The sequence below is a fragment of the Nicotiana tabacum genome, chromosome 9 (assembly GCF_000715075.1).
Source record: "Nicotiana tabacum cultivar K326 chromosome 9, ASM71507v2, whole genome shotgun sequence".
Taxonomy (NCBI): Eukaryota; Viridiplantae; Streptophyta; class Magnoliopsida; order Solanales; family Solanaceae; genus Nicotiana; species Nicotiana tabacum.
This window is the reverse complement of record NC_134088.1, coordinates 119,447,177-119,454,291: the sequence shown is the minus strand read 5'-3', so window position 1 is coordinate 119,454,291 and position 7,115 is coordinate 119,447,177.

Below are 7,115 nucleotides of genomic sequence, written 5' to 3'. Positions count from 1 at the left end.
ACAGAAGCAGAGTAGTTGCTTAAAGGAGATGGTTGACTAAAGTGGGAGAGTGGCAAGGTAGCACATGGGTTACGTGGTAGGATGATTACATATCTTGAGGAACATTATGAGTGATATGGGATGTAAAATGGACAGTGACTAGGTCTACGGACTTAATTTAGAATATTGGCTGCTATATTGAGGAAGATTGGATAAAACAGGAGAGAGTTGCTTGATATGAAGAAGGATACAACATGACTTTGGATTGGAATGTATTATCGCACCTTTAGTTGACGTCCATGAGGAGTGAACGGACTGGTGCAGCTGGTGAATGAGCTCGGACTCAGGATGATCTACTGATTTCGTAGTAATTGCACCCAGTGCAGCGACGTTGGAATATGTAAGCATGTAATTTCCACAGGTGGGTTATCTCCTGTGAGCAGGTTAGCAGTCGCGTGGTGTTGACGAAGCTTCTGCAAAGAATTCTACTGCCTACCCGGTAAGAGATTTAATATGTAAATGTGGCTAGTGGTTCAGAGTGTTTATTAAAGGTTAATAAAAGGATTTCGAGGAAATTTGGCGAGTTGCGTGTGCAGGATCATGTCAACGATAAAGAAAGAATCTCGGTGGATTCCAGAATTTTGTAATTGTAGCTTCAAGCTAAGTGGGAGAGCCCCATCGTCTATGAATGGATTGCGTAGTGTCAAGTTGTGCGGTTTCTGGTTATCGGTGTATTGGTGGATCATTGCAACTAAGGAAAGAAAACATCAGTGGTAATTTGAGCAAAGGATTTGCGGAATGTGTGCCATATTTGGCCTTATCAATTCATATTCAGGTTTTTGGAAGGCTCAGAGTTTATGCTTCGTGTAGATGTAATGCACAAGAAAGTGAGACAATCGGATGTTTCCTTGATAAAGTGCCCATGTGCTAGCAGGGCCTTGGAATTGATCATGTTTGGGAACAAGTCAGAGCAAGTGACTCTCAATAACGGTCTTAGCGGGTTCAAAAATTTTAAGTGCGGTGTCTAAGGATCTCGAGTTCGTAGTATGGTTGAGTATCAAGCTTTTACAGTAGATTATGAAACAGGGCTTGGATTACTCTGCGTTATCTTTAGGTTATGGTGTAGCATTTGAGAAACGGAAGAAAATAACTTCGGATTCATAAAATAAGTATCAGAATGGGTGTAACAGTTGACGATGAAAAAGTGCGCACAAGGAGGGGTATGAGATGATTTGTGGATTTTGAAACAGCGTGGTCTCGTGAAATAAGGTCATTTGGGATGAGTGCGGATTTGAGTTCTTGATGTAATGAATGAAGCTATTATTATTATTTCTACGGTAAGTTGAGAATAAATTGAGAAAAATACGGGTCGGCTAACAACGGTTGAATCGGCATGATAGTCGCAATGACCAGTTCCTTCAGCGCATAGAGTTATGCATGTAATTTGTGGCGGTACGTGCGAGGCTTGGCGGCCGCCGTAATTGATTTTATCTGGAGGAATTCAAGTATTATGGCATGTTATGTGTAGAGGGATCCCGAAAAAGTTATGGTGGCTTAGACCACTACTTGAGGTCGGTATTTTATACGGATATGGAAATTCAGTCATGTGTTGCAATGGTTCTCTTGAAATGAGTTAAGAAGAAGGTTTCTATATGATGAAGTGTTTACTCTATTAGTGATTCGGGAGTTATGATGGAATTCTTGTACTCCTGCGCATTGGCGTGGTTAAGTTCACTAAGTAGCATGGGATTCGAAAGTTGAGGATTTAAGATTTCGATTCGGTGTTGACAAGGATGTCATGAGCTCGGATGAACAGGAAATGGATTTAGATGTTTAAAAGTAAGATGGTATTGTTTTTGGCATCATCTAAGGTCGATGTCAGGTGTAAGAGACCTTGTGTATTGATTTGTGGATTTTTGATATGCATTACAGCATTAGTGTAACCCTGTAGCATGGATGTGCAGACTTGTTACCTGGTGCGAAAGGTCGTGGGAGCGTGTCTCACGAAAATATTGTGTAAGAGTGACATGTAGTCACTTGATTGAGTGAAGATTGAAACCAAGTATGAAAGCTCCCTATATCAGAGTGACATGTGTCTCTATATCAGGCCGGATGTGTTCATTTCAGCATAAAAGCTCCCTATGTTGGAGTATTCGGACGTGGGATGTCGTTTTGTCGTCGGTTATTTCATGTAATACTATATTGTGCCGTGTGAGTTATGAAATGGCTTGATAAATTTCTTATGTGATGAGGTTCTGCATAGCGATGGTGTTATGTGAGCAGGATGGCTCTCGAGATTCAGATCATATATCGTACCTTAGTTGTGCTTGAGTTTTGTAGCGTATGGCGTTGTCGGTCCTTCCAGGGATGATATTATGCACTGAGCGTGCTTGTGTCCGATATTCGGATATTTTGTAGTAATGAGCATTTTATCTCGGTAAGTATTTTCTTATAGATTCTTTTTGTGCGGATCGGGTGGCACGCCGCCACGGGTATGTTGTTTGGATCGGGTTGCACGCAGCAACGGTATCATGTGTGGATCGGGTTGCACGTCGTAGTAATGTGATGTTGAGTACAGTCTCCTATATTCTATTTTGTGTATTTGTGTCCCTTTTTCTAAGGAAGGTTCATGACACCTTTTCAGTTGTCTAATTAGTCACGTGGGTTGAGCAATCCTTTACAGAGTTCGTTTTTCTTATGTATCGTAATCGAGTCAGTAGCTTATTAGCTCATTATGGCGACATATGAGGCTTTTTTATCGCGTCTGAGGTGGTTTATTGCCTGAGCAGCTTATACTTAGTGAGACGAGATTATTGGATACAGGATCAGTGCGATCGGATTATATGAAGTGTAATAAATAGCAAATACCATTATTTGGTTATAATGAGGCAATGGTTCTTGTCAGAAGGAGAAACTCAATAATTGTTGACTCGGCAGTTGATTATAAATTTCTACACATTTCTTCCATCGTGGAAGCATTTCAAGAGTTGGAACATGACTTATATGTATCATGAGGTGTGTTGTGAACATCAGATTCATGGAATTTTGGCTATTGTTATCGGAGGATGTTATTATAGTCATGTGAATGATGCGGTGCATGGTCTAAATTCAACAAAGGTATGCAATCCTATATTAGTGCATCGTGTAGCGATTGTTACGACATTCATAGGTTGGAGACAGGCATGGTGGAGAATTCTAGATGTTAGAATTAGGCTCTAAGGCTTATTTGCCTAAATAAATGGGAGAATTTTAAGATTGGCTCGAGTTAATGTGCTCAACTGGATGTGGTAGCACGGGTAGGTGCACGAGGTGTTCAACAGTAATTTTGGATAACTCCGGAACACTCCTTAGCACGTTCGAGGACGAACGTATATTTAAGTGGGAGAGAATGTAACGACCCAACCGGTCGTTTTGACTTTTAGAACCCTGTTCTCCTAAATAAAACTTTCCGTATGTGCTTTAAATAATTTATGACTTGTGGGATGGTTGGTTCGGGATTTGAAAGTGTTTGGGTTAAAATCGGAACAATTGTTTCCTTAAGTTGGCTTTAAAAGGCCAAGTTTGACTTTGGTCAACTTTTTGAGCAAACAGACTCAGATCAGTGTTTTGACAGTTTCGGTAGGTCTGTATCGTGATTTGGGACTTGGGCGTATGCCCGGAATCAAATTTCGAGGTCCCTAGCCCGAGATATGGAATTTTGATTAAAAATAAAATTTAACTTCAAATAGTGATCCGATGTCGAATTATGTGAAAACGACACCGAAATAGAATTTTGATGATTTCAACAGCTCCGTATGGTGATTTTGGACTTAGGAGTATGATCGGAATTTTATTTGGAAGTTCGTAGTGAAATTAGGCTTGAAATGGCTAAAACAAGAATTTAAGTTTGGAAGTTTGACCGGGGAGTTGACTTTTTGATACCGGAGTCGGAATACAGTTCTGAAAATTTTCATATCTCTGTTATGTCATTTATGACTTGTGTGCAAATTTTGAGGAGAATGGGTTATCGAATTTCATAATTTTCGCCGGATTCTGAGATGTGAGCCCCACGAATGAATTTTTATTAATTTCGGAATTTTTATTAAAAATGTAGTATTTTCTTATAGAATTAATTCATATAATTTTTAGTGATTGTATCAAATTATTTTGGCTAGATTCGAGCCAGGCAGAATTGGATTATCGTGGAAAAGGCCTTATAGTGGATTAAATTGGAGCAAGACGAGGTAAGTCTCTTGTCTAATCTTGTGAGGGGGAAATTACCTCGTAGGTGATTAAAAATTAAATAATTATTGCTAATTGTGGGGGCTACGTACGCACGAGGTGACGAGAGTCCGTGCGTAGCTACTATTAAATGCTAAAGTTCGGGTAATTTAGGACTCAAAGCATGCCTTACTTGTGTAGATTGTATTCTTTGATTTATTTATATTAATTGATATCTATATGAATATATTGTGAATTGTTAGATAAAGATATTAAAGGATGGAAATCTCATATGCTTAATTTTTGTTTAAATCAATTAATTGTTAAAAAGAAATTGTTCTCCTCCCAAATTTATCTTATAATAAACATACTGTCCTTCCGGAGGCACATAAGAAAAATGTCCTCCTTTCTTGTGGAGCGGGCCGAACGCCTCGGCAGGATAGATGTATCTATGGATCGCGCCGCACGTCCCTCGGCAGTGTACACGACACTCTGGATCGGGCCGTACGTCCTCGGCAGAAATCGTGCTTAATAATAATAATAATTACACGATACTTGGACAGTTCATTATAGCTTGTAAAGTTATTTGATAAATTGAAAATTTATTGAAATTAAATTGTAGCTTGTAAAGCTATTTTATAAACTGAAAATTTTATTGAAATTGAAGGATTTACTTAATAGATTAGAAATTATTTGAATTGAAGGAATTTAATTATTATACTGAGAATTATTGGAATTGAAGGAATTTAATTACTTCTACTGGTTCAATAAATTATTATTAATTATGTGAATCATCGTTGATATAAATATTTCTATTTTCATGATTATTTAATATTATTGACCCATAGTGAGTGTCATAGTCGGCCATCTCTTCTCTACCTCTTCGAGATTAGGCTTGATACTTACTGGGTACACGTTGTTTTCGTACGCATACTGCACTTGCTGCACATTTTATTGTGCAGGTACATATATGTATAGCGGCCTTGTGGGCGCGGAGGTGTTATAAAAATTGTGGGGACATAGGTGAGTTGCATTCTATATTACGATCCGCGGTTAACAAAATCTCCTTCAGAGTTATTATATTTTCCTGTCTAATTTGTATTCTGGACAGATGCTGTATTTTATTTTAATTCCCTAATAAATGCTCATGCACTTGTGACACCGTATTTTGGGAATGGTTGTGAATTGTTTAGAAATTTAGCTGCAAAAATATTTATCATTTACTCTATGAGTTTTTATCTCTATAATTTTATTAAAGAAATTTTTATTTCAAAAATACTAAAATGGGTAATTAAGTTAATTGATTATGATTGGCTTGTCTGACAGTGGTGTCCGGCGCCATCACGACCTTTTGGATTTTGGGTCGTGACATATATATATATATATCCACCGACTATTTTTAGATTAAGCAGTTGAGTCAGCGGCTATTTAGGTTGATTATTCTTAAACAACTTATACAGAACCTACAAAAGATAAATAAACACGATATTCAAGTGAAATAAATTTGAAAGTTGATACCATTTTCTTTTCATTATTATAGAAAAAGAAGCATGTGCCATTTTTCAAATTGGAGAAGCACAACTAATTTTATTAAATTAGCAGAGACATCTGTATAATTCACCTAACCAAAATTGACTAAATCTTTAAGGACCATTTTTTTTTTTTGTTAATTTGCAAAGATTAAGACACAACGAATACATATCTTATCATTGATATATTGTCTTTAAATATGAATGATCTAGACATATTATAAGCAAATAAGTGGTTATAAAATTAAAAAATACATACACCTAATTAGTTGAGATATGAATAATTCAGCTTCAAATCCTCATTTAGTAACAACAAATGGACGCCTTTTTATCCTTCTAAAAGTAGTTGCGCATTTCTTACTAATAAAAGAAAAATTAAGATAGTTTAAGAAACGGCAAAGGGCCAAATATACCCTCTACTTTCGAAAATGGTCTAAGAATATCCCTCGTTATACTATTGGGTTATTTATACCCCTGGAGTCATACTTTGGGTTCAAATATACCCCTCATTTAAACGGAGGGACACATGTCATCGTCCTGTTGGTCAATTCTAAATATCTTCTAATTAATTAAAAAGACCCATTAATCATACCCGAGAAGCAATTTTTTAAAGTAATTTTTTTTTGTAAAAACTAGAAAAAACTGAAATTATTTTTACTAAAAACTGAAAAAAATAAAAATATTTTTTTTTTCAATTTTTACAAAAGAACTGCTTTAGAAAAAACTGAAAAATATTTTCTAAAACAATATTTTTGAAAAAAAAAAGAGCTGAAAATCAATTTTCTAGAGAAATATTTTTTGTAAAAACTGAATTGCATTGTTTTGTAAAAACTGGAAAAAAAAATATTTTCGCTTTTTTCAGTTTTTAGTAAAAAAATTTTTATTGTTTTTTTCAGTTTTTACAAAAAAAGAATTATTTTTCAGGTATGATTAATGAGTCTTTTTAATTAATTAGAAGATATTTAGAATTGACCAACAGGACGATGATACGTGTCCCTCCGTTTAAATAAGGGGTATATTTGAACCCAAAGTATGACTAGGGGTATAGATAACCCAATAGTATAACGAGCGATATTCTTAGACCATTTTCAAAATTAGAGGGTTATATTTGACCCTTGGCCGTTTAAGAAAAGATATTTGAACCTTGTACGTCACTATTTTTGAAAAACTTCTCTATCCACATCCTTAGACGATGGAGTCATCTTTATCAATAAGCGCTTTACCCTTCCTCCCCTCCCCCTCCCCCTTCCCCTCCCCCTCCAAAGTAAGATTTTTAAATGCAAATTCGAATTTAGTCGGGCTCGAATAGGGAAAAAAAATAATTGTTTTATCTAGTAGATGAAGCACTTTACTGCCAAGGACAAATTCCTAATTAAGGATATAAATGCAAATTAATGATTATGGATT